Source organism: Peromyscus eremicus, chromosome 4, assembly GCF_949786415.1.
Source record: "Peromyscus eremicus chromosome 4, PerEre_H2_v1, whole genome shotgun sequence".
Taxonomy (NCBI): Eukaryota; Metazoa; Chordata; class Mammalia; order Rodentia; family Cricetidae; genus Peromyscus; species Peromyscus eremicus.
Window position 1 is genome coordinate 12,671,323 of NC_081419.1, and position 26,601 is coordinate 12,697,923.

At 38.9% G+C, this 26,601-nt stretch overlaps 1 protein-coding gene and 1 pseudogene across 2 annotated transcripts in view; one reads left to right on the forward strand and one right to left on the reverse strand.

Annotated features, from left to right (window-relative positions):
• Nr6a1 (nuclear receptor subfamily 6 group A member 1) overlaps positions 1 to 26,601 on the reverse strand; it is a 201,271-nt gene that overhangs the window by 51,074 nt on the left and 123,596 nt on the right. The gene's annotated exons all lie outside the window — the stretch shown is intronic.
• LOC131909000 (10 kDa heat shock protein, mitochondrial-like) lies at positions 3,336 to 3,634 on the forward strand (annotated as a pseudogene).

The following is a 26,601-nucleotide window of genomic DNA, read 5'->3' on the forward strand; positions in this document are numbered from 1 at the left end:
TGCTTTAGACTTTATAATTACAGGAAATAAGTATTACGAAAAACAAAACAATAACAACAACAACAACAACAACAACAAACCAACCCTTTGAGGGGGCTGCAGAAATGATTAAGACCACTTGCTGCTCTTCCAGAGGACACATAAGTGCTGCTCCCAGCAGCTATGCTGGGCAGCTCACAACTGCCTGAAACTCCAACTCCAGGGTTCTTCTGGTCTCCACAAGCTCTCCAGGAACAGACATGGCATCTACACACATGCACACATGCATGCTTACCTTTTGGTTCTCTAACCCAGAGAGGTTAGTGTTTGGAGACATGAATGGGGGAACAATCAGGTTGCTGAGTATAGAAAGCTATGTGAAGATGCAACAGATTAGTTATAGTTGTTTTCCTTGTTAAGAAATTTCAGAAAAGAACTCACTAAGAGGTGTAAAGTATAAATTTGAGAGACAGCATAAGATATCTTTCTGTTGGTAATACAAGATAGGATAGAAAGTGAATTAGGTACATTTTGGACTCAACAAAATAGGATAGATAATGGAATATTTTCTCTGAATTTGTCAAATGTAAATGGACTAGACATTGTTGATATATTTATTGCTTGTATATATTTATATAGTTATTGTACTTACTGTATATAGTTTTTCTTATATTAGTTATAATTTTTTATAACCAAAAAAAAAGGGGAAATGGGGTGATATTTTATTTGTGCAACCCAATAAAGTTTATCTGAGGATCAGAGGAAAAAGTCAGGCACTATATTAAACATAGAAGTCAGGCAATGGTAGCACACACCTTTAATCCTATTATTCAGGAGGCAGGGATCTGTCTGAATCTCTGTGAGTTCAAGGCAACACTGGGAACAGAGCCAGGTGTGGTGGCACATGCCTTATATTCCAACACTAGTTAACCATAAAGGTTTGGAAGTCTGTACAGACAGACAGGAAGTGACAGAGCTGGGCAGGAAGAGGAAGTGATGTAGCTGGACAGAGAGAGCAAATGAGATAGCAGAACAGAAAAGCATATAGGCGTGGGTATACAGGATGTAGGTCTCTTTTGGGAAGCTGAGGTGTTGGTGAGGTGAGGCTGGCTTGTGGCTTTTCCTATTCCTCTGATCTCTCAGGTTTTCACCCCAATATCTGGTTCTGTGTTTTTTATTTAATAAGACCATTTAGCAATTCGTCTACACTGTTCTATAACTGGAGTGGCAAGCAAATACAGCAGGTCTCCTCTCAGCCAAATGGCAGCTCTCCGCTAAAGACACTTTCCACTTTATGGAACACCTTCATACCCTTTCCTATTTAGTTTTCTCATGTACTTTTTAACTATCCTCATTTTACCTGAGACAAAATAGTAACGATATATTAATAATTCACATTTACTGAACATTTGCCACATGTCAGGACCTCTATATGTGCCAACCCTATCTATGTACACTATATAAAATAACTCAGTCTTCACAGTGAACTTGTGATGTCAGTAATGTTGTTCTTCCCTTTTACAGATGAAGGACAGAAGACACAGACAAATGAAGAACTAGGGCTCAGGTCACATAGCCTAAGCAATGTAACAGCTGGTAAATGCCAAAGCTAAGATTTTAATCCTGACGTTTTGACTTGGAAGCTTATGCCCTTAATCACCATTTTATACTTCTTTATGATACGGAAGTGAGTCTGAGCTCATAAATTTATCTTATTCCTCACCAAATTTTCACTATAGAAGTATGTTATATAGTCTGGGGGCTTCTATTAATGGCCCAAAGCTAGAAGAGAAAGCCTATAGGCAGGAATAGAAATGCCTAAAGTAAGTAAATAAAGTCTGTATTAGATGTAAAGATCCAGCTTACTAGTAAACCATGAAAAAATTATCTTTTTATGCAGTTTTTGTATAGTATATACTTTCAAAAACACATTATGGCTATCCTAGAATTTATCTTATTTATTTTTTACTTTATTATGTTTTTTTGGGGGGTTGGATATTTTGTCTGTTTGTTTTGTTTTTTTGAGACAAGGTTTCTCTGTGTAACAGCCCTGGCCTCAAATTCACAGACATCTGCCTGTCTCTTCCTCCTGAGCACTGGGATTAAAGGTGTGTCCTACCACCTCCCAGCTTTTTTATCCTAGAATTTATAAACCCACTGAATTCATTATAAATATAACAGTAGTCCCAGCTACTCAGAGGCTGAGATAGGAAGATTGAGGCCACCCTCTAAAATATAATGTTCAAAACGGGGCAGGAAGTTCCTACATCCCACCCTCTGCTGTGCATCATCAAGACCTGACTTCTGAATATCACATTTCATGTATTGTCCTAAAACAGAGCATGTCCAGAGAGAAGATGCTCAGTGTGATGAGGGACTGGAATTGTGACAGAAACTGTAAGGCTGTAAAACTCTCGATGGGATGGAGTAAAGGAAGGGACAGGTTTGTTCACATCAGGTCAGGTAGCAACTGTACATTAAATCAAGACAAATCTATGTAAGATAGTAAGAAGTTGTAGTTTAACTTCAAATAAGGAACCAAGTACTTCATCACAGGAGTGTTGAAGCCCTCCTAAGAATGTACTTATTGGAAACGTTAGACAGAGAAATCAAACAAAAATTCTAAGGTTCCTTCAGTACTAATATGAAGAAAATACATTTACTTATTTATTTTCTGGTTTTTTAAAACAGGGATTCTCTGTGTGGCACTGGCTGTCCTCGAAACACTTCGTAGACGAAGCTGGCCTCAAATTCCACCTGCCTCTATCTTCCGAATGCTGGGATTAAAGGTGCACAGCACCACCACTGGGTAAAAAAAATCACATTCTTGTAGTTTCTTGTATTCCTTATGTCTCTTTCTCTTGTCAGAGTGGCATCTAAAAAGCATTGACATTTTAGAAGCTTTATGTTCTAAAGTCAACACCTTAAATTATAATATGACAAACATTTATATGCTATTCATCCATTCATTTATGTGTAGGGATGAGTGTTTTGCCTGCATGTATATCAGTGTACCATGAACTGCCCATGGAGGTCAGAAGAAGGTGTTTGATCTCCTAGAAGTAGAGATACAGACAGTTGTGAGGTGCCTTGTGGGTGCTGAGAGCCAAACCTGCAAAAACAGTCAGTGCTCTTAACTACTGAGCCTACTGCATTTTAAAGTCACTGTCTTTGTGAAATTTATATTCCTGGTATAAGGAAGGGTTAGTATCTGCTTTTATCGCTTATCAGTATAAAGTAATATTCCAATATCAATTTATTTTTAGAGTCAAAGAGATAATAAGAATTAAAATGTCGAGGACTCTCCTTGCAGTGGTGGCCTCGAGTGCAGAGTCCGAGTTGCGGGGGCAGGAGTCATGGCTGGACAAGCTTTCAGAAAGTTTCTTCCACTCTTTGACAGAGTATTGGTTGAAAGGAGTGCCACCGCCGAAACCATGACCAAAGGTGGTATTATGCTTCCGGAAAAGTATTGCATCGGACAGTAGTGGTTGTGGGATCAGGCGCCAAAGGAAAGGGTGGAGAGATTCAGCCAGTCAGTGTGAAAGTCGGGGACAAAGTTCTTCTCCCAGAATACAGAGGCACCAAAGTAGTTCTAGACGACAAGAATTATTTCTTATTTAGAGATGGTGACATTCTTGGAAAGTATGTGGACTGAAATCACTGGTGAAAAGGTGTCACATGAAGCTGCCCACTCCACTGACGGTCTGAACTCTTCATCATGTAAATAATTTTCATGCCTCCCTTTTATAATAAACTGATGATGCCCAAACTAATTGACAGCCATTGACTCTGGAGTTTAGTTTCACTGTACTGTTATAAACACTTCCAAATAAAATAATGTAAATGAAAAAAAAAAAAAAGAATTAAAATGTCTTCTTTTGTGTCTTCTGTCATCTTTTCTCCTTGCACTGCACCAGTAGGTTTAGCGAATTTGCTTTCAAACTTCTATCCACATATGTAACTAAACATCATGTGTACAGGTACATGTAATATAGATTTTTTAAAGTATTTTTTTTAATTATGTGAATACTGTGTGAATGCAGGTGCCTATGAAGGCCAGAGGTGTCAAATCTCCTGGAGCAGGAGTTACAGGAAGCTGTTAGTGCTGGGAGCCAAACCAGTGTCCTCTGCAAGAGCAGCTAACACTCTTAACTGCTGGGCCATCTCTGTAGCCCAATATAAAAGTTATAAAATTTTAAAAAATAAGCCAGGCAGTGGTGGTACACACCTTTAATCCCAGCACTCAGGAAGCAGATGCAGGTGGATCTCTGTGAGTTCGAGGATAGCCTGGTCTACAGAGCAGGACAGCCAGAGTTATTATACAGAGAAACCCAGTCTCAAAAACAAAAATAAAACAAACAAAAAAAAAAAAGGGAAGAAAGAAAGAAAGAAGATTAGAAAAATTAAAAACAGAAACAGGATTACATCAGTCACTCTAGTTTGGTTATCTTCCTGATGGTACAGTTAAGTGACTCCTGATTATTCACCGTCTGCCTATGGCAGTTTACTTACTCCTGTATATATTAATCCATCTTTATTCTAGATTATGATTTGACACCTCTATTATCTTAAAGGTCAACTTCTTTTTTCCCCCGTCTTCCAATCAACACAACTGCAAAAGATTCTAGAAGAAAAAGAACTCAAGGAATTTGCAGGCATCCACTCAGTTTTCACTAGCACAGCACTTGGTCTCGGCTCTGCAGCCGGTCTCACTGGTTGTACAGCATTTTCAAGGCTGAATTTCCAAAGCACTGATTATCACCTACTGAACTGAAACATTCCCTGGTGGCTTTTTCCCTTGAGGTATAAACAGCATGAGCGACAGGCTTACCCAAGAACTCTTTTTCCTAATCTTCCTAAATTTGCTACTCTTTAAAAATCATTCCCATTTCAAGCCATGTTAAACATGTCACAGGCACTCTCACAGATGCTGTCTTATTCATAGCAGCTTGCTGACCGCCGCTATTACTGCCCCTGTTGTCAAATGAGTTAGCCAAATAACAGAATCAGGCTGATGAAATACACTCCCCAACACCAGAAAGCCAGTAGCAAGCCACTGATGTAGTCAAGTATGAGCATCTAGGCAGCCGGGGTTAGCCTTTACCACAGAGACCAAGAATCTACTCAGAGGTAACAGAAATAGCAGCAGTTTGGGGTTGTTTTGATGGCTTAAAAATTCTACAGGAATTCTGACTGGCTCTAACTGAAAAGCCTTCAAGACATCAGCCTGGTAAGGCTTGACCCTCCCTGCTTCTCACCCCAATGAATGCAAGGTCCTTGGATCATAGTGTGAACATCAAGACCCTGTTAGAGTCAGCAATGACCTTTACATTTTTCAGGCTTTTCAAAATATGTAAAACAGCCGGGCATTGGGAATACCCTCAAACTCTTAACCTTGACATATAGATAGATGTGTTTTTCATAATTATGGTGTTTTCACCCAAATTTTAGAAAAGTAATATCTGTATTACTAAAAATTTATTATTTTTTTTCACCATTATTTTATTTCATTTTCCGGAGCCGAGGAACGAACCCAGGGCCTTGCACTTGCTAGGCAAGTGCTTTACCACTGAGCTAAATCCCCAACCCCAACTATTTAAGATGTAGATGTATTTCAATTGCTTCAACAAACTATTGAGGCATGTAGAAAGAAGAATTTTGTAAAAACATTAATTCCTTATATTAAAAATATATCTCAGTAGCAAGGTGACACAAAGAATGACCTGAAAAAAATTGGTGTGTGAGTTGTTTGGTTTTCATACTTGTCCCTCCGATATTCCTTTTTTCCCTCACCTCATTGTATTAAGGATGTTAAATCAAACATGATTGCAGCAATGTTTTGTGTGTGAAAATGACAAAGCAATGAGCCCAAATCCCAACCTCATCTTGAACCCTGAAGACTTTTATGGCTTTCCCTTCACTAGGCCCTCCCCCTAATACACATTAAAGACCACATTGTTCAAAGGAGTCATGGTAGGTTTCATACCCCATTTTAATACAATATTGTTTTGCTAACAATATTCTTTGGTTTAAATATTAGTGCAGAATTACAACATATCCGAGAGGAAGAAAAGGTGCTATCAGGCAGTGATTACGTCAAATTTTCTTTTCATACAACATTTTTCTCTAACAAAGGGATATGGACTAAAAGTGTATGAAAAAAAATATCCAGAAGACCCATGAAATGCTTTAAGTAGTTGCCTTACCTCAAATTGTCCAAAATAAGTCAGGTCTTATTAATTCAAGAAGCCTAAATAAATTGAACTTGCTGCTAATTTCAAATGCAGGTTCTCCCTTCCCCCCCACCTCTTATTCCATTTGTATGTCTGCAAGTCACATTATGGACCCCCAGCTGTTTTATTCATTTATTCCTGTAAGATTTCAAATTGGAGGAACGACTGAGAGGTTGTTTTTTATTCATTTTTCTCAGTTCTTACCATTAGTTGTCTGTCACCGATACTTTGAAGGGTTAGTGGGAAAGAGACAGCAACTACTCTAGTATTTTTTCAACTGCCATAAACAGTTTGCATAATGAAAGTAGCCACTGAATCAACCCCTTGGTCCTCAGGGAAAAGACAGCAAAACAGGGACCCTACAGCTGTACTTGGGAAAAGGAAGTTTGAAGGATGAAAATCTGCACTGAAGAAAAGGAAAAACAAACCCTTTAAACCTTTAAAACCACAGTTTAATTGGAAGAACTGCTCACTTTCCCCAACTCAGGCATTTTTGTTTAACATTCGTTTAACAGACATTACAATATAACTTGATTTTACATCAGTGTATTTTAAGATAAATCCTATGATTTTTATACATTTCTTATTTTACAAACCAGGGTTTAAATAATCTCAAAATAACATACTAATAGCATCTGTTTAGTTCAATTCAAGTTTCAAGAGCCAATACCAGCTGCTGTGGGAGGGATTTCACATGTGTTACACAAATCCTAACCAAAGCTTACTATCCCCACCCCCATTCTCTCATTGATGGAAAACTAGTAAGTAAAGCAAATGTTAGAATAAAAAAGAAGAGAGGGAAGAAAAGAAGAACAAAGTAATAACTAAATATTCTCGGTGTCTAGATATATACAACCACTACTAAGATGCTCATCCTTTCTAGTTCAATATAGAGTCAGCATGAGGACAAAAGGCATTTAAAAGTCAATTTGGAGTGATTTCTAACAGGAGCCTAGCTCTACAAGTTGGAGAATGAGAACATCCCCAAATGTTGAAAGGAATTCCTTACTAAAAAAGTTTTCTCTTGTAGGGAGCAATCCGGTTTTCACAGGAAATTTCATTTTGTAGCATTGTTTTGGTTTTACGTGTCTGTCCTGCCAGAGGGGCTGTCCACAAGGGTTGCATCTATCTTGAAGTGTGCACAATGGCCTCTCTTGCGGCTCTCTCCCTCTGTTATTGATCCTTACAGATGCTCCAAAACCCTTCCCCCACCTTTCTCCAAATCCCAACCCCCCATTCTCAAAGATAGTTTAAGAAATAAGACTTCCTGCCTAGCGACTGGCAGGGCTGAAAGACCAGATTGTATGACTCCACAGATCAGGCAGGCCACAGTAAAGGCTTGAATAGAGTTAACCCTCTGTGAACTAAAACAAAACATTTGCATGCCCAGCTGTGACAAAGGTTAATTTAAATGGACAAGGGCCCAATATCTAAAACCAAGCAAATGCCCCCCCTTTTTGTTAAGACAGTAGCATTTTCACTGACTTTTGTAAGCAGTTAATTTTGCCTTTTAAGCTTTCAAAGACCTCATTCAGCTGGGATAATTAATTTTCCTTTCTGGAATTTAGTGTGAAAGATTTGGGTGAAACTGTAACATTTTCTTGTTTTATACGTGTTCTCCTTTTAGTACCCAAAGTTATTTTCTGCCACAGAATGGCTAAGAAAAATGCATTGAAGTTTTAGGAGTTAATGAAATATACACTTCGGGAGAATCATCTAGGCATCAGGAGTGAGTGGACTACATATCACTAAGATATTCAAATTGACGGGGAACAAAAATTCCCCCAAACCCTAATTTCTCCACAACTGTCCCTTCCAAATTCATGCATCCACTGCTCTGAACCTCTGCCTATCCCTAAACTATCCAATGAATGCCAAGAAAATAAAATCTTAGTTCTTAAACTATTTCTGTCTATAAAATACATCTAATAAATTCAAGAGTAATAAGAATTACTATGTATATTAGGGGAAGAAGAGGAAGCTGTTTATGATAAAACTACAGGTCTTATACATAATTGATCATTTCTGCACTCTTGTTTCTAACTTACAATAACTACCAATGTAGTAATGCTGGCACATAAGGAGCTGGAAACTACATCTAAGGAAGGAGAGCAACAATGTATAAAGACGAATGCTACTTGGAGTGGGAGGCTCAATTCTCTGGTTCATGCATCCCCAGAGTGATTAGAAAACTGCAAAGCTGCCTATGACAGATGTTAGCCATGCTGAAAGGGGTTGGGAAGCTTTACGGGGGGTGGGGGGTGGGGGTGGCGGGGAGCCGGACACACGGGACACAATTTCATGGGGTTACTGCCTTTCCTAGATATCTATCAATTACTTCAAAGACTTGACAACTCTTTTCGCTCAGTAATAACAGCTACCAATAAGGAATCAAACTCTTAAGACTCTACATTATCAATATAGCAAATCACCAATGCTAAAACTCACTGTTCTGACAGCTGTATTTTTCTTTCCTGGCCCAAACAATAATGTGGGATACTGAGTTTTTCTCACATAAGAACGAGTCTATTCAATATAAACAAGTTACCTACACACAGAACAATCTACTCACTTAAAACACACTTAAAAAGAAATTAGCAATGATTTACTCTTGTACCCCAAACCATAAAGCTTTAAGTCCCTCAAGAGGATGAAGCTACCTTATCAATGGCCTCATGACCCCAACTCTATCTACAACTAACAGTACTAAATAACGCTTTGCCAGGTTGTAAATTAGATTAAAAAATTAAAAATACAAACAAATTCTGTCAAAAGGTAAAACCCACAATGTTTAAAGGTAAAATTTACTGTGTACTGAAACACGAAGTTTGATTTTTTTTTAAATCAATATAAAATTCAAATCTATCACTCCTCCCTTCCCTGCTTTCTCCTAACACCACCTACAACAATCAATTCACTATAGTTTCCCAAAGCTTCTTTTCTGTATTTTACATTTGCAGCCAGTTCCTAGAAGAAAACCTGTTAGCTGAATTTTGCCAAGATAAAAAAACAAAAACCAAAAACCAAACAAACAAACAAAAAACACAAAAAACAAAAAAACAGCTGTCTGTAAATCTGATCTAAAGCTTCCAGGAATTTTCTAAATTGCAGAACTGGGTCCTGGACTTAAACAATCAGTTTCCTTACCTTCCCATGTCTCCATTTCATGCTTCTCGGAGTTTGCTGAGAAGTTCTACCGCAGCCATGAAGAAACCGAGATTACAGGGCAAGCCCAGCTTGATGACTACCCTTCCCACACTTGGTCAATTTCTTTCTCTAAGCCGAACTGCGACAGTCATCCTCACAGGTCAGTTTACAAGCCAGTCATGTGATTACAAAGTTCAGGCTCTAAGGTCACAGTGTGCATGGAGTTCGTTTATTACCAAAGGTTATCTGAGTGGAACTGATAGACTTATTTTCCTCAGCTAACAATACTGCCTCACACGCCTTTCTGAGAATTAATACAGGAGCAAAAACACTCCTCTGGTCTGAAACAGATTCTAAAAATTTAAAAAGGAAAGAAAGAAAGGAAGAAAGGAAACCCTCAAACCACTATTTTTTAAGAACTACATTTAAAAGGGTTCTAGTATGTAGGGTTTTTCTTTCTCTTTTTTACCTGAAGCTCTATGCTACATTATTTTTCTAAACTCTAGATTAGAAAATTTAGGGCTAAAAATTTTGACCCAAAGAAAAGGCAAAACAACCCAGGGTTACCATAAGGGTCTTGCTTTTTTTTTTTTTTTTTTAAAGAGTTGGAGTTGAAATTCTCTGCCTTTTGTCATTATAATAAATAACAACAAGGCAAATTCTGAGAAAACTGAACTTAGGTGAGGAGCCGTCACAGAGTCCCCTTTAACTTTTAGTCTTCCATACTCTGGATGGGTTGGACATACTTAAAAGAATATAGAGAAAGGAAAGCAGGACTTCAAAATCCTTTTGGAAACCAAAGGTTAGAATTCCCGCCCCTAGTCAAAAGGTTGCATCTTTTAAAGGAGGCTTCTTGCTTCATTCCTAAGGTGCCTATCTTAAGAACCACCGTGCTACAGCCTGACTCCTGAACATGCAGCCAAGTGAGAAAGGGTTTGCAAATACACTTCCACCTCTCATTCCTTACCAAGGAGCTGCAAAGGCTGGCAAATCTGGGTTATATGCAAATGGCATCTGGTGAAACACTCAGCTGTCCATTCAGGTATCAGAAGACAATATTTCCATATTGAAGGCCTTGGCTTTGATCCCCAGCACTACACAGAGGGGGTGGGGGGTGGGGGTGGGGGAGCCAGGAGGACAACAAGTTCCACTGAGAATGTGGAGTAAAATGGAATCCCTAAGGATAGATGCTATATACATGACTGTGATGTCTTTCATTTTAAGAAGTTCCCTTTTTCTTCAGCTTAGCTTATATTAATAAGCTAGGTGAAATTTATAGCAATGTTAAAAAAAAAAAAGATTCTTCTTGGCTAGTAGTGGAATCTAAGGGTTTTCTTAACCAACAATGCACATCAGGATGATCTTCCAAAGAAAGGCTAAGAAAAAAAGTCACCAATTATTTAGAAATCATTTAAAAATCAAGAAAAGGGTACAATTCATCTAAAAATAAATGTTTTGCCACTGCCACTAAACTCCTTATTTATCCAACCAACCAAAACACACACACACACACACACACACACACACACACACACACACACACACACACACACGAGGTGGGGGAATCCAGAATCTGCCTTTTTTTTTTTTTTTTTTTTTTAAAGAACACTTTAGAGGAATTTCTGGTAGGCAGCAGGAGAAAGGTGAACACGTACCTCACTGCCTATGAGATGCCAAAGATAAGCTCTGTTATCAGCTAAAGCTCTGGGGACTGCTGAAAAGATACTGCAGAGAACACAAATCACTCAAGATTCTGTTTTAATCCTGGAATTTGTGAGGAAGAAAGGGAAAAAAGAAAATGAGTTAGGAACATATTAGAATATTAGCTTTTTAATATAGACAGGGTAGATGAATAAAATCTTAAACCAGCACTGCATCTGAGTCCAAATGTAGGGTGGAACCTTAGCTTGTAAGACACTTGGTTACATCTTCAGTTTATAGATGGAGAAATCAAAACCCAAAGAAAGGACAAGGCAGATCATCAAATCAATTGAAAAGAAAATAAAATATCCTGATTTCTCACTTCTTTCATTATATTGCATAACTTTAATGGTAGAAGCAAAACCTCTCTTTAAATGCCAAATACCATACTAAATGCCCTTTCCCATGTGTTCGTTTATTCAAATGAAGACTTCAAAGAGGCCTACAAATTTTAAAGTTGAAGCAGGTATCAAGACTAAGGTAAATTTAGTGCCTCAATGTAATTAAAAGACTATATGTAGTTCCAGTAGACTCAAGGTCATGGAAGTCATTTCAGGTTTGCCCTAAAGAATGCTTGATGAAAGTCTGAGACAAAGTGAAAGCTGTGGGACCACTTTTATAGAGAGACTTCTGGTGATTTCAGAAGCTCAAATATACAGAAATGTCTTAAACTTCTTTTTAGCTTTGTAAAGATTAAAAGAGAAAATACAAAATGCGAGCCCAAGACTCTGGTTCTCATGTGTTAGGCCTTTGATAGAGACCAAAAAGGCAAGGGTTTAATTCAGCTGAAGAGAAACAATGGAACCACCGTCAATGAAGACTGCACTGCCAAAGACTGCAAGGGAAGCGCCTGACTGCAGAAAATGCACATCAGCAGAATGATGTCCCTGTGCCTTCTACTCCAAGAGTTGGAAAGGAGCTTTATTGATTTAAACATTGGGGTAGGGGGGTGTGGACACGAGGGCCTAGGTATTACGACTAATGAAGCACTCCAGAAACTAGATATTTTCACCCAATTCTATAAACACGTATTTTCTACTATGAGGAAGACACTATGTTATCCTATGGTGACACAGAGACATTGCACGTGATCCTTGCTCAAAAGGTGCTCATACTGCAGTCTCACTTTCCCATCACTCAATACTAAACCATTGGTAATGAAAATACACCAAATACATAAATGATAATATAGTGTTATGAATACTCTGACAGAATTGGGTAAGAAATTTATTAGGGAAAGAGAAGTGAGATGGCTCAGTGGGTAAAGGCCCTTGCTGCCAAGCCTGACAACCTGAGTTTGATCCCCAGGAACCCACATGGTGGAGGGAGGAAACACATTCCTGTGTGTTGTCCTCTGACACACACACAAAGGAATACATGTAATTTTAAAAAGAAAAGCTTATTAGATTATTGTGGGGTGGGAGGAACGACACACTATACTTGAACTGAACTTTGGAGTTCCTTAAGTAAATAAAAAGGGAAGGTATTTCACGACCTGAAGGAAGTGGTAAAATGGGGAAGATCTCAAAAGATTTTGAAATGCCAACACTATGAAGTCAGGACTTAATTCTGCATGCAGAAGAATAATAAGCTATTTTGCAGAATACACTACAGGGAGTAATTTAAGAATAGCCTTATGTATAGCAACCATATGCAAATGTATGTACTTTGTTTGGGTCCTGATTTGAACAAACTAAAACATCGTTTTGCATTAAAAGAGAATCAAGAAAATCTAAATATAGGTAGGGTATTTAATTAGATACTACCTACATACTAAACTCTGGAAAAGGTAAGCCTAATTATACTATTCTTTCAAAGAATAAAAGTAATAATAATTTTTAAAAACCTGACCATGATCCAGCAAAGTGGCTCAGCAGGTAAAGTTACTTGCTGTGCAAACTGATGTACTGGGCGCTAGCTATATAAGCATTTTCTATTTTCACACCAACTAGATACTAGATCTTCCATTGAAAATCTGCTGCTGGGAGTAAAAGATTTCCTACCATTATCTTCTATTTACTATATATGTTGTGAGTGATGTTTTGACTGACATATACACACTGTACATGCCCCATTAGATTCCAAGCTATTTGAGACTATGCCCTGTATTTTTGATGATAATTGCATCATTAGTACACGACCAAAAAGCAGGCAGTTAATAAATATTTTACTGAAAAAGGAAAGAGGAGTTAGTCCTGAATCCAGCAACAAGAAAAAGGAAATAAATTCCTTCAAGAACATAACTGGTTACCAAGAAATCCACCCCTAGGCCATTTCTGCAAAGCCAAAACCAGCTTCCAATTCTAAGGGTGAGGGAATGAATATAGTAAGTTGAAGACCAAGGAGACCGGTTGGTTGCAACCTGACCAGATAGTAATCCTGCCATCACCTCTACCTCACTCGAATCTCCCAAAGAGAAAGAAGCTGCGTCTTGCCAATCTTCTACGTGGTAGAGCTTGCCTCCAGGTGGCAAACAGATGAAGTTTTATCAAACAAGATATAGCATATTTAATTCCAATCTGAGTCAAGTGTACAAAGCAACCGAGCCCTCTCCTGGAGTCATATACTCCTCCTCGGAGCCTCATGTCCTGATGATATCTGTTTTCAGGGTACCCTTACCTAGATGTATCTATCTTAAGCACCTCAAATATATCTTCTCTTTAAAACTTGCTTTGTCTGGGCTCTCTGCTCAATTAATGATACTAACCAGGCACCTTAGTCAAAAACCTATGACTCTTTCCTTGATTCCTTCTCCCCCCTTAAATACCTTTCTACCTACTCCCTCAAAAGTTATAGAATCAGCCACTCTAAAGAGATATCACTAACCAATAGTGGAAGAATTCAAGCATCTTTAACTATATAATCAACTGAAACACAAACGTTTAGATCTCCAAGGTAATGTTAGAAGTATAGCTCAGGGGCTGGAGAGATGGCTCAGAGGTTAAGAGCACTGACTGTTCTTCCAGAGGTCCTGAGCTCAATTCCCAGCACCCACATGGTGGCTCACAACCATCTGTAATGACATCTGGTGCCCTCTTCTGGCCTGCAGTCATACATGCTGTATACATAATAAATAATTTTTTTTTTTTTTTTTTTTTTTTGGTTTTTCGAGACAGGGTTTCTCTGTATTGCTTTGGAGCCTATCCTGAAACTCACTCTGTAGCCCAGGCTGGCCTCGAACTCAGAGATCTGACTGCCTCTGCCTCCTGAGTGCTGGGATTAAAGACGTGCGCTACCACCACCCAGCAATAAATCTTAAAAAAAAAAAAAAAAAAGACACTTAACAAAAAAAAAAAAAAAAAAAAAAAAAAGAAGTATAGCTCAGTGGTGGAATATTTGCCAAGTGTGCAAAATTGAGTTCACTTGCCAGCATCACCAAAAAAAAAAAAAAAAAAAAGAAAGAAAGAAAAATCTCTGAATTAATAATGCTGGGGTAGTGCTACAGCTCAATTGGTATAACAAAGGATAATAAATAAACAAGAAAAATTGAAGTTGGACTATTACTATAAAATAGTGCTAGGTACTAATAATCAGCAACTGCTAATATGACAAGAATAGAGAATATAACAACTCAACATACTCATTGAGTCATCGTCTTAAAATCTGAATCTGTAAAGATGGTAGAGTACAGTCTCTAGCCTCCATCTACTAAACTAATACAACTACAAGATTCAGAAACACATTCACTTATGTCACAAAGATATACTGGCAGAAACCTTCCCAACTTCTTCCTCTCATAACCTCACTGCTCTCAACAGTGTGCTAGCAAGTTTCCAAAACACGCCTTTGAATGAACATTCATTCTGTACGATAAAAAGGTGAAAAGCCTTACTTTTTTTTTTTCTTTTTAGCCAGCAAGGTTAAAGAGATTAAGTCTATCAAGATGTTTCAAAAAGACTGCAAATAACTTTTCTCTTTGAACATTTAAGTTACATTTCTATCGTTGGCAGTGGTGGTGCATGCCTTTAGTCCCAGTACTCTGGAGGTGGTGGCAGGTGGATCTCTGTGAGTTTGAAGCCAGCCTGGTCTACAGAGTGAGTTCCAGGACAGCCAGGACTGTTACACAGAGAAACCCTGTCTCAAAGGGGGAGGGGGGGGGGAAGAGTACTATCATTAGATACCATCTGGCAGTATGTTCTTTCTAATCTATTAGCCTTCCTTTAAATTCACTTTTCTTACAAATCAAAACCAAAACCCAAAACTAGGATCCAGCCATTCAGGTCGATAATGTAAAATATTATCCCGTTACTAAAATCCTGTTACAAATCTCGAAACACTTTGTTCTTAGGCACCATAAGCCAGTTTTCCCACAAGAATCTTTGTCCCCAAACCCACCAAGAGAAAGGAAGGAAACATCACCCTCCTTTCCTTATTCCAGTATTCGTGACAAAAAGTTCAACATTTAAAGCAAATCAACAACATTGAGCAATCCCTATTTTGCGACAAACAAGGGGTTGGTGGGTCAAGATCCTCTTCTTGTGGATATCAAGCCAGTGGGAGATACAATGACTCATTTTTAGATCAGGGACAAAACACAATGTGTGCTCAGAGAACAGGTACCAGTCTCAGCTAGGGTGGGAGCAGATCACTGTGTTTTGGGCATCTAAATATATATATCTGAATATTTGATAGATTAAAAAGAAAGCCTGGAGGCGTGTCTCAGAGGGAAATTGAGCTGAACTATAAAGCAGTACTGCTAAGCCTACTATGTTCCAGGTGCTTTTGCTTTCTGATAAAGATTTCAAATAAGTTAAACAAGGAATTAAAACTAGATGTTAAGTAAGGGCCTCTGTCCCTTGCTCTCAGAGGCCTTCTAGATTCCTGGAAGCAAACCTTCATTTAGGATTTGCTGTTTAAGACAAAACACAGTGTGGCAAGCAGTGAAAGAATCTGAGGAAAGACCAACAACTTCCAGAAATAATTTTCTTGAACTTATCTAATCATCTCTTCCTAATAATGTTGCTTAGCAAAAAACTAAGTACTAAGAACAAAAATCCAAGAACTATTGCAGTATTTGAATGGCACTACACCCAAGGAAACTATCAGGGATATAGGCAAAGGAGTGCACATTTGGATAATATTCAAAGTAATCATCTCATAGATTATTCTCTGAGTTTCGTAACTGGGTTAGTCAGCTGTAAATCTTACCAGTCTAAGAATCTGCCTGCAAGAAGTCCTACCCTTAAAAATTATCTACTTATAATTCTTACATTATTGGAAAGGTAAATTCTTACATGGATCAGTGTCAATACTAAATAGTTTTAGCTGGGTGGTGATGATGCACGGCTTTAATCCCAGCACTCAGGAGGCAAAGGCAGGTGGATCTGTTGAAATTTGAGACAGCCTGATCTACAGAGCTAATTCTAGGACAGCCAAGACTACACAAATAATCCTCGTCTTGAAAAAATAAACAAACATAAAAAAGAGAGAAAAGAAAAGAAAAAAAATATTAAATTGTTTTCAGGATCACTGTTTAGCATCTTCTATTACAAAATCATTACATAAGCTGGTGTGCTGTGAAATCATATGTGGTATTATTAAAACCAAGCCCATCTTTAAGATGCACATACCAGGGGTTGGAGATTTAGCTCAGTGGTAGAGCGTTTGCCTAGCAAGTGCAAGGCCCTGGGTTCGGTCCTCAGCTCCAGAAAAAAAAAAAAAAAAAAAAAAAAAAAAAAAAAAAAAAAGATGCACATACCATTGAACCCAGAAATCTGAACACTTCTAGGAATGTATATCCTATAGAAATACTTGCTTGTGCAGGAGTGAAAGGATATCATTGCAGGGGGCTGGGCATGTAGCTCCACTATTAAGAGTGCGCTTAGTAGGCTTGATTCCCAGCACTGCATAAACTAGGACTGGCTGCTCACATGTCAAATCTAACATTTTTAGACAGAGGAGGCAAGAAGATGAGGGGTTGAAGGTCATCCATGGCTTCAAGGCTAGCTTAGGCTACTAAACACCCTGCCCCTTCCTCCAAAAAAAGAGTTCTTTTCAGTATTTTATATAGCATTTAAACTTTAAAAAATTTAAAAAGTTGCAGCTGGGTGATAGTGGCACATGCCTTTAATCCTAGTGCTTGGGAAGCAGAGGCAGGCGGATCTCTGTGAGTTCTGTGGCCTCTGTGAGGCCAGCCTGATCTACAGAGCTAGTTCCAGGATAGCCAGGCCTATAATAAAAACCTTGTCTCGTAAAACCAATAAACAAACAAACAAATAAAATTTAAAAAATTGTAACCAACAGGGAGTAATTATTAACATATGTAATAAATTTAGTTGATACAAAGAATGAGTGAGGGTTGGGTAGATGGCACAGTGGGTAAGAACACTTGCTGTGCAAGCATGAGGACCTGAGTTTGAATCACCAGAATATAAGAAAAACTTAAGTATGGGTGTATGTGCCTGTAACCCCAACACTGGGTACTGGAAATAGATAGATTCTAGAAGCTTGCTGGCAAGCCTGCCTAGCCAAAACTACAAGCTTCAGGTTTAGTGAAAGACCATGTATTAAGGAAATAAGGCTGAGGGCTAGAGAAATATATCCTAGTCTTCTTCTGGCCTCTACATGCATAGGCCTGCATGCATCTGACCCTCTGGTGCATGTACATGCATACTACACAACATGCATACTAAATAAATATTTAAAAAGTGGTTTTTCAAGATACTCCATATAAAGCAGTCAATAACATATTGCTAATATTTGAAAAATGAAGACCAATTTGATACCTTTCATGAAAAAGTTAACTGTATTTTCAAGTGTAGGGTGGGTGAAGTCAGGTAAAGGGATTTGCCATCAAGCCTGATGACCTAAATCTGATCCCTTGGGAACCCACATGATGGGAGAAGAAACTGCCTGTCAAGGCTTACCTTCACATGTACACCGTGGAATACATGCTATCCCCCCCCCCCGCCCAAAATAAAATGTAATAAAAACTAAAATACAGGTATATACAAGTTTGGGACTTGGGATGTATTCTGTCAATAGAGCGCCTGCCTCGTATGCATAAGGCTCTAGGTTTGATTCCTAGCACCACATAAAACTGAATATGGCAGTCCATGCCTATAATCCCAGTACTCAGGAGATAAAAGCAGGAGAATACGAAGTTTAAGATCATCAGAAGCTATCAAATGTGTTTGTGGCCAGCCTGGAGACATGAGACCCTGCCACCACCTCCCACACAACTCCATCCCACCCTACACCTCAGGAGATATAATACAAATGTGTGCTTAATACCTCTGGCCAAATTAGAGTTACAGAAGACTAAACCAGGCAACCATAGAGCTTGTCAGATTATATAAAACAACAAACAGTTTTAGGTATTGAACTTCAGGAAATGAAGGACAATGATTCCTGGGAAGCAAATCAAACATGGTGAGTCCTGTGAATGGCCTACTTAACTATTTAGAGCAGTAGTTCTCAACTTGTGGGTCTGTACCCCTTTGGCAAATCTCTACCACCAAAACTATTTACATTATGATTCCTAACATTAGCAAAATCACAGTTATGAAGTAGCAATGAAAATAACTTTAAGGTGGGGGTCACCACAACATGAGGAACTGTATTAAACCGCTGCAGTACTGGGAAGGCTGAGAACCACTGTATTAAACCGCTGCAGCACTGGGAAGGCAGAGAACCACTGTATTAAACCGCTGCAGCACTGGGAAGGCTGAGAACCACTGTATTAAACCGCTGCAGCACTGGGAAGGCAGAGAACCACTGTATTAAACCGCTGCAGCACTGGGAAGGCTGAGAACCACTGTATTAAACTGCTGCAGCACTGGGAAGGCTGAGAACCACTGTATTAAACCGCTGCAGCACTGGGAAGGCTGAGGACCACTGTATTAAACCGCTGCAGCACTGGGAAGGCTGAGGACCACTGTATTAAACTGCTGCAGCACTGGGAAGGTGGAGAACCACTGGTTTAAAGGTTTCCTAGGCTAGAAAGGGAAGGGAGCATCCAGGTAGGGCCTAACAGTTCCCAGAGTTACAGATATGAAGCTAGAAATCAAGGAGGTCAATAAAACTGGAAACAGAAGTTCACAGGGCATTGGACTAGAGGAGAGGACTACACAGAGAATGCACAATTGAGATCTGTCTGTATAGAGTTCTCTAAGCTCTCTAATAATCTTTAGCTATAGATTATTCTGTGCATGTGTAAGAGAAAAACCACTCAAGCTGAGGATGAACTGCCAAGTAGGATAGTAGAAAAAACAATCTCAGGCTGGAGAGATGGCTCAGAAGTTAAGAACACAGGCTGCTCTTCCAGAGGTCCTGCGTTCAATTCCCAGCACCCACATAGTGGCTACAACCATCTGTAATGAGATCTGGTGCCCTCTTCTGGCATGCAGGCATACATGCAGGTGCGACACAGCACACATAATAAAAAATAAATACCGTACTAAAGAACAAATACTTAAAAGAAAAAAACAATCTCTGGGGCTCTTTCAGATATATTTTTCCTCCGATACTGGGGATGGAACTAGGGGGTTTTATGCATGCCAGGCAAGTAAGTGCTTTACAATGGAGCTACAGAGCTGGTCTAAGAACTTTTGTTTCAATCAGCCAGGAAAATTCTCTGGATTAGAGATTTACTTCCTGAAGAATGATTAGCATTCATATATTTCCCAACACATATCCTGCAGGTATTCTTCTAGGAGCACAGACTGGCTTATCAGACTAACCAGTTGATATAGTCAATCCAAATTATAGACTCTAAGGCAGGTGGTAATGACTGGTTTGTGGAATGAAAGATAAAGTCAGCAGGAGCCAGATAAGACAAGTCCAACAGGTTGAGAGGACAGTCATCTTAATAAACTTTGCCTTAGGCTCCTCTTGACAGAGACAAAAATCCAACAGTATAAGGAGAAATTCCCTTTTCATGTTAGCTTATACAAAATGACTGTAAAAAATCATCAGAATTTTGTTTCAATGACCCTTACACTGAAAATTTCTATTGGATGCTTTTAAGGGCTCTACAATTCTCTACAGAGTGAACCTTAACAATTCGCCATGTCTTTGCAAGAGACACTCAAATGCATTAAGGGAGTCCTTGTGAGTCTATTCCTGGAAAAGGGCTCTTTACAATCTTACATGTCCTTTTAGTCCTAACGAGGTAATTCTGAAGTAAGTTTGGTATTGCCCCTTTAATGGTGTTTACTCAGTTTCACACAAATAAGACATTTAGATTCCACTGAATATCTCTGTCCAGTTTAAGTTAATACAAAGTTGGAAAGCTTGGATCCCTGCTTGTGTAACATCAAGAGTTTTCCGATGAATGAGGCGTGGAAAGAAAAACACTGAGTATACAATTCCAGCTGAAGAAAATTCAGCCCAGTGTGGTGGCACACACCTTTTTTTTGTTTTTGTTTTTTTTTTGTTTTTTGTTTTTCCAGACAGGGTTTCTCTGTGTAGCTTTGCACCTTTCCTGGAACTCACTCTGTAGTCCAGGCTGGCCTCGAACTCACAGAGATCCGCCTGGCTCTGCCTCCCGAGTGCTGGGATCTGGGATTAAAGGCGTGTGCCACCAATGCCCAGCAGCACACACCTTTAATCTCAGTATCCAGGAGGCAGAGGTCAGCTTAGTCAACAAAGCAAGTTCTAGGACATCCAGGGGTACACAGAGAAATCCTGTCTTTTTTTTTCTCTTTCTTAGAAATCCTGTCTTAAAAAAACCAAAAAGCAAAAAATAAAGAAAATTCACTATAGAGAAAACAACAATAAAATGAGTTGGGAACTTTTTATGTATGTGCTTCACAGTAAGAGACATAATGATCTGAATTATCAACACCATGGACAGGCAATGGAAAAAGGTGCGCAGTGTTGGGGACTTGAGAATGGGAACAGGGTGTAGAACGGAAAGTGAAGTACTGGTGCATTAAAGGCCCACACAGCTTCAGAAATCAATAATGTGTTTATGGTAAATTCTAAAGATACCATTCACTGGAGACCAGAAAGGAATACTAAGCCAGCAGCAACACCGTATTTCATAATTCTCAGTATCCCATCCTTCCAACTCTTCATTTTGCCACAAAGCACACTAAAAAAAAAATCCTTCAAAAACATAGTAAGGTTTTTTATTTCTTTGGTTTGGTTTTGCTCAAAGATGGAAAGCTCATTCCTCTTTTCTTATAGAAGTGTTCAAGTGAGGAGTCATAGGTTTCTTTCAGGGTAACAAAAATAAAAGAATGTAGGTCTACACCCATATTAATTCTTCACCTGCAGAATGTGGAACAGAATACACACTGCCAAACACTCAGGAATGTTGTGAAGAACAAATTAGCATGTGTACAAACATTACATAAGTAGATGTGCCATGCAAGTGGTCTTGATAACAGAAACAGCACGCAGTTAGAAAAGAACAATAGAAGTGAGTGAGCTGCTGATATGGAAAGCAGCTTATTCTCAAGTCTACAAATGTAAAAAATAATCATGAACAAAAAAACATATTGTTTTGGTTTTTAGCATCTTTGGGGGAAAAAGTTAATTTTTCTATAAAATTTCTTACTAATTTCTAGAGATATAAAAGAACTGAATATATACAAAGACAACCGAACTACAGAAGAATGAGAAGGAGAAAATGGAGGAAAACCTAAGCAAAACATGAATCCCAGAGCTGGGCCGTGGTGGCGCACACCTTTAATCCTAGCATTTGGGAGGCAGAGACAGGCGGATCTTTGTGAGTTCGAGGCCAGCCTGGTCTACAGAGCGAGATCCAGGAAAGGCGCAAAGCTACACAGAGAAACCCTGTCTCGAAAGACAACAACAAAAAAAGAAAGAAAAACAAACAAACAAACAAACAATTCATTGATTTACCTTTGCCGGGCGGCGGTGGCGCATGCCTTTAATCCCAGCACTCAGGAGGCAGAGACAGGCGGATCTCTGTGAGTTCGAGGCCAGCCTGGGCTACCAAATGAGTTCCAGGACAAGTGCAAAACTACACAGAGAAACCCTGTCTCAAAAAAACAAAAAAACACTACACAAAAACATGAATCCCACGTATCATTGAGGAAAATAATTCGTAATTATTTTTATATTAATGTCTAACCTCCAAGAAGCAAAAAGGTTCAAACACATAGACATTTACAGATATATATATATATATTAAACACAGAGTTCCTATAAAAAATTAAGAAAAAGATACACAAAACCACTGATGGACAAGGAGTAAGTCCAAGCAAAGACCTCTTAACAAGATTAGTTTGTCAGGGCTGGGGAGATGGCTCAGCAGCTAAGAGAAAATTTGTTCTTCCAGAGGACCTGACTCACCAACCATATCAGGTGGCTCACAACCATCTGTGACTCCAATTCCAGGGGATATGACACCCTTTTCTGGCCTCAAGGGCACCTGTCCTCTTGTGCACATATACACATACATATAATTAAAAATAAAGATCTTGCTGGTGGTGGTGGTGGTGGTGGTGGTGGTGGTGGTGGTGGTGGTGGTGATGCACACCTTTAATCCCAGCACTCAGCAAGTAGAAGCAGGTAAATCTCTGAGTTTAAGGCCAGCCTGGTCTACAGAAGTAAGTTCTAGGACAGCCAGAGCTACACAAAGAAACCGTGTCTCAAAAAACCAAAATAAGTAAATATCTTTAAAAAAAAACCAAAACTTTAGTGTGTATACAATGAAAAGGTTACTTCAACTATTACCAACTGATTCTCTAGTTAGGAATGTAGCTGAGTGGCAGGGCACCTAGGTTTTTACACACATACACAGATTCAGAGAAAATAAGAGGGAACCATAAGCCATTCATCAGACTATCAAATAGAGTGATTATTTTATTTCACTTTGAGTAAATGAGTATGTTCATACAGTTCTGGCAGTGGATGTACAGCTCCTTTCAAATTTAAACTGCACATACCCCTCAGCTCCTGCTTCTTCTTAAGAAGTACTCACTCTTGCTCACAAAGATTAGTATATAACAATGACAATGAAATGTCTGTCACAATTTTAGAGGAATAGTCAAAAATGGGGTAATAACTGAGGAGATCAGAAACTAGACAACCTTGCCCAGTCTCCTTACAAACACTCATTCTAGATTTTAGTTAGGCTGTCAGTCATCTGGGTAGTCCCTTTCTCCAGCTGTTCACTAATAATACTAATAGCCAAGGAATTCATCTCCACTTTTGACAACGCAGTTTGCAAATAAGAGATTAGCCACATGATACATGAGATAGATCTTTCAATGTTCCAATTGGTATACTCTGCTTGGGGGATATCTTGTGGTGTTTGCAGTCTGCTATGTTGTGCTTTGCCTGGCCACATTTAGCAGCTGTGGCCTCTGCCCTGAGTAGAAACATAATTAAGTAGTATTGAACACCTTAGTATTATCTTTTGCTCTTATAGACAATAATTTAATTCTGAAAATATATCTTTTCTAATGCCTGATGAATTATTTCCAAAGGATGAAGTCTTGGGATTGGGTAACGTAGCTAAGATACTAGAGAAAAATTATTTATGAGTCCACATAGCTTTATTAGGTCCCACAGTGATCAAACTCATCCAAACTGTTGTGGGTGTTCTTCAGCACCCACATCAGCAGAGGGCAGCATTTCCCACATAAGAAAGGCCTCAGGATGCAGAACTCAAATTTGAGATGGAAAGGGATCACATTGCAGATCACAAAGGCAAACTCCATAAAGTATAGAAACAACTGCTCCCAAGATTTGGGAAGTATAACAGACCCTAGTTTCCTCAAGACCAGACAACAGGGACTATTTACAACTAACAGCACCTAACACTGTGTACTGGTACCATAATGGAAAATTTAACTAGCATTCACAAGCATGCATATATATATATATATATATATATATATATATATATATATATAAAATGAATATGGCATACCTATATCAAGTTGGATCTTACAACAAAAATTCCAAAGACACTAGAATGTCCATTCACATTTGAATCTACTTTTCCTTTTTCTGCTGCAGAAAGAATGAAAAGGACAAACCCTTGATCTACCAGAGATGTTTGTGTGTAATTATTTATGTGTGTGTAGGGGTGGGGTACACAAGGAGATAGAAAGAGCCTTATACAGGCAAATGTGGAAGTTGTAATATCTTCCTCAATAACATCGCCACTGCTTTGTTTTTTGTTTTTTAAGATTTATTTATTTATTATGTATACAGTGTTCCGCCTGCACGTATCCCTGCAGGCCAGAAGAGGGCACCAGATCTAGTTACAGATGGTTGTGAGCCACCATGTGGTTGCTGGGAATTGAACTCAGGACCTTTGGAAGAGCAGCCAGTGAGTGCTCTTAACCTCTGAGCCATCTCTCCAGCCCCAACATCGCCACTGCTTTGTTGTGACTGTTTTAAGAACACTGTCTTGCCAGCACAGTGGCACATACCTGTAATCCCAGCACTCAGGAGGCAGAGGCAGGCAGTCTACATAGAGAGAACCATGACAGTCAAGGATACACAGAGAGACCCTGTGGGGGGGAGGGGGGGAGAGACTTTCATTAGACCTCAAGCTTGGTGTTTCACTTAGACTGGCTGGCCAGTGTGCCCCTGTGTTTCTCCCTTTTCTGCTGTTCAGGTTACATATGTACATGGCAGGTCTAGCTTTCCATGTAAGTGCTGGCAATATAAACTCAGGTCTTCATGTCTATATAGCAAATACTTGACCCAATAAATCATCTCCCACATGACCACAGATTTCAAGCTCTGATTTCCTCCCCTCAGCTTTACATTAGCAGAACAAGGAAGTAAACGGATGGGAAAAAAAACCAAAAAACAAAAAAACAAAAAAAACACTAGTCCAAAGCCGATAGAATTACAAGTCTCAGAAAATGCAAACAACTATGGTTAAAATGTCTCAAACACAGGCTGGAGAGTTGGTTCAGCCTTTAAAAGCACCTCTTGCAGAGGACCTGGGTTCAGTATCTAGCACCCATATTACACTCAAGTCCCAGGGGATCTGACACCCTTGTCTATTTCCAACAGCATCAAGCATATGCTTGGTATATACGATGTAGGGAAAACACTCATATACATAAAATAAATGAATCTTTAAAATTTTGCTTTGCTTTTGTTTTTCAAGACAGGGTTTCTCTGTGTAGCCCTGGATGTCCTGGAACTCACTCTGTAAACCAGGTTGGCCTCAAACTCAAAGATTTGCCTGCCTCTGCTTCCTAAGTGCTGGGATTAAAGGCATGCGACACCACAACCAGGCTTAAAAAAAAATTTTTTTCAATGTCTCAAAAAACAGTGTTCATGTTGGATCACCAACCAAGTCATCCTAAATTAAGGCACCCAATGTTTTCAACCATGCCAATGCTTCAACTCTTGAGAGCTTAGAGAAAAACTACCCTTTAAAAAAATTATTTGCTTATTTTCTGTTTTGTTGTTTTCGAGACAGGGTTTCTCTGTGTAACAGTTCTGGCTGTCCTGGAACTTGCTTTGTAGAGGAGGCTGGCTTCTAACTCACAGAGATCCACCCGTATCTGCCTCCTGAGTGTTGGGATTAAAGGTGTGCATCACCATTGCCTAGCTTGTTTGAAAATTAATCATTAGGACAATACTTTTGAAACAAAAATGCTCAGAAAATGTTAAATATCCCTAACATCACCATTTCTGAGAAGAGGAATTAAGTAGGTAATTTTGATTTATTATAGCTGTATACTACTTGATGTGTAGGTGCTTTTCTCCCCCAAAGTTCACTGCTATTAAAAATCTTTAAAATTTTAAATAAATATACATTTAAAATGCAACAGAGAAGATCCTTCACCATTACAAAGTTTGGTCAAAAAGGAAGATCAGAACAAATATACACAGATACTCAGAAGCAAGAATAAATGTTTGTTTATTTGCTCTGTTTATTTAAGCTGGAGGTGGAACCCAGGAGATGCTAGGCAAATGTTCTACCTCTGAGCAATAACACCATCTAGAAACATCATTCTGAAAAGCTAATAAAATGCTCAGCACAAAATATAGAATCCAGTAAGTATTTCTTTCTTCTACAAAAACTATAATTTTCCTCCTGCCTCCTCCACAGACAGGGTTTCTCTATGTAGCCCTAGCTGTCCTAGAATTCTCTGTAGACCTAGAACTCAAAAATCCACCTAATCTCTGCTTCTGAAATGCTGGAATTAAAGGAGTGCACCACCATACATGGCCAAAACAACTATAAATTTAAAAAAACTTAATTTGAATGTATTCTAAAATGTATTACCCTCCATTTCAATTTGTATAGAAAAACTAGAGAAATGAAAAAGAACTCAGAACATAGTTGTATATGCAAAAAACAACAACAACAAAACCCAAAAAACCCTGGGGGGTAGGGAGGATAAAGAAAAGACTTTTTTGGGGGGGCAACTAGTTCACTAAAAAGTATAAAAGCCTACTTGGACCTGTTGTCTCCACAGACATTCCCAACTCCAGATGTTGACCAAACTGACCTTGAACTCAAGAGATCCTCCTGCCTCTGCCTCCTGCGTGCTGGGATTACAGGGGTGCGCCACCAAGCCCAGCTTTCACTGTCACCTTAACTAGACTCATCATGGGTACACACCTACGGTTTATTTATATAGTC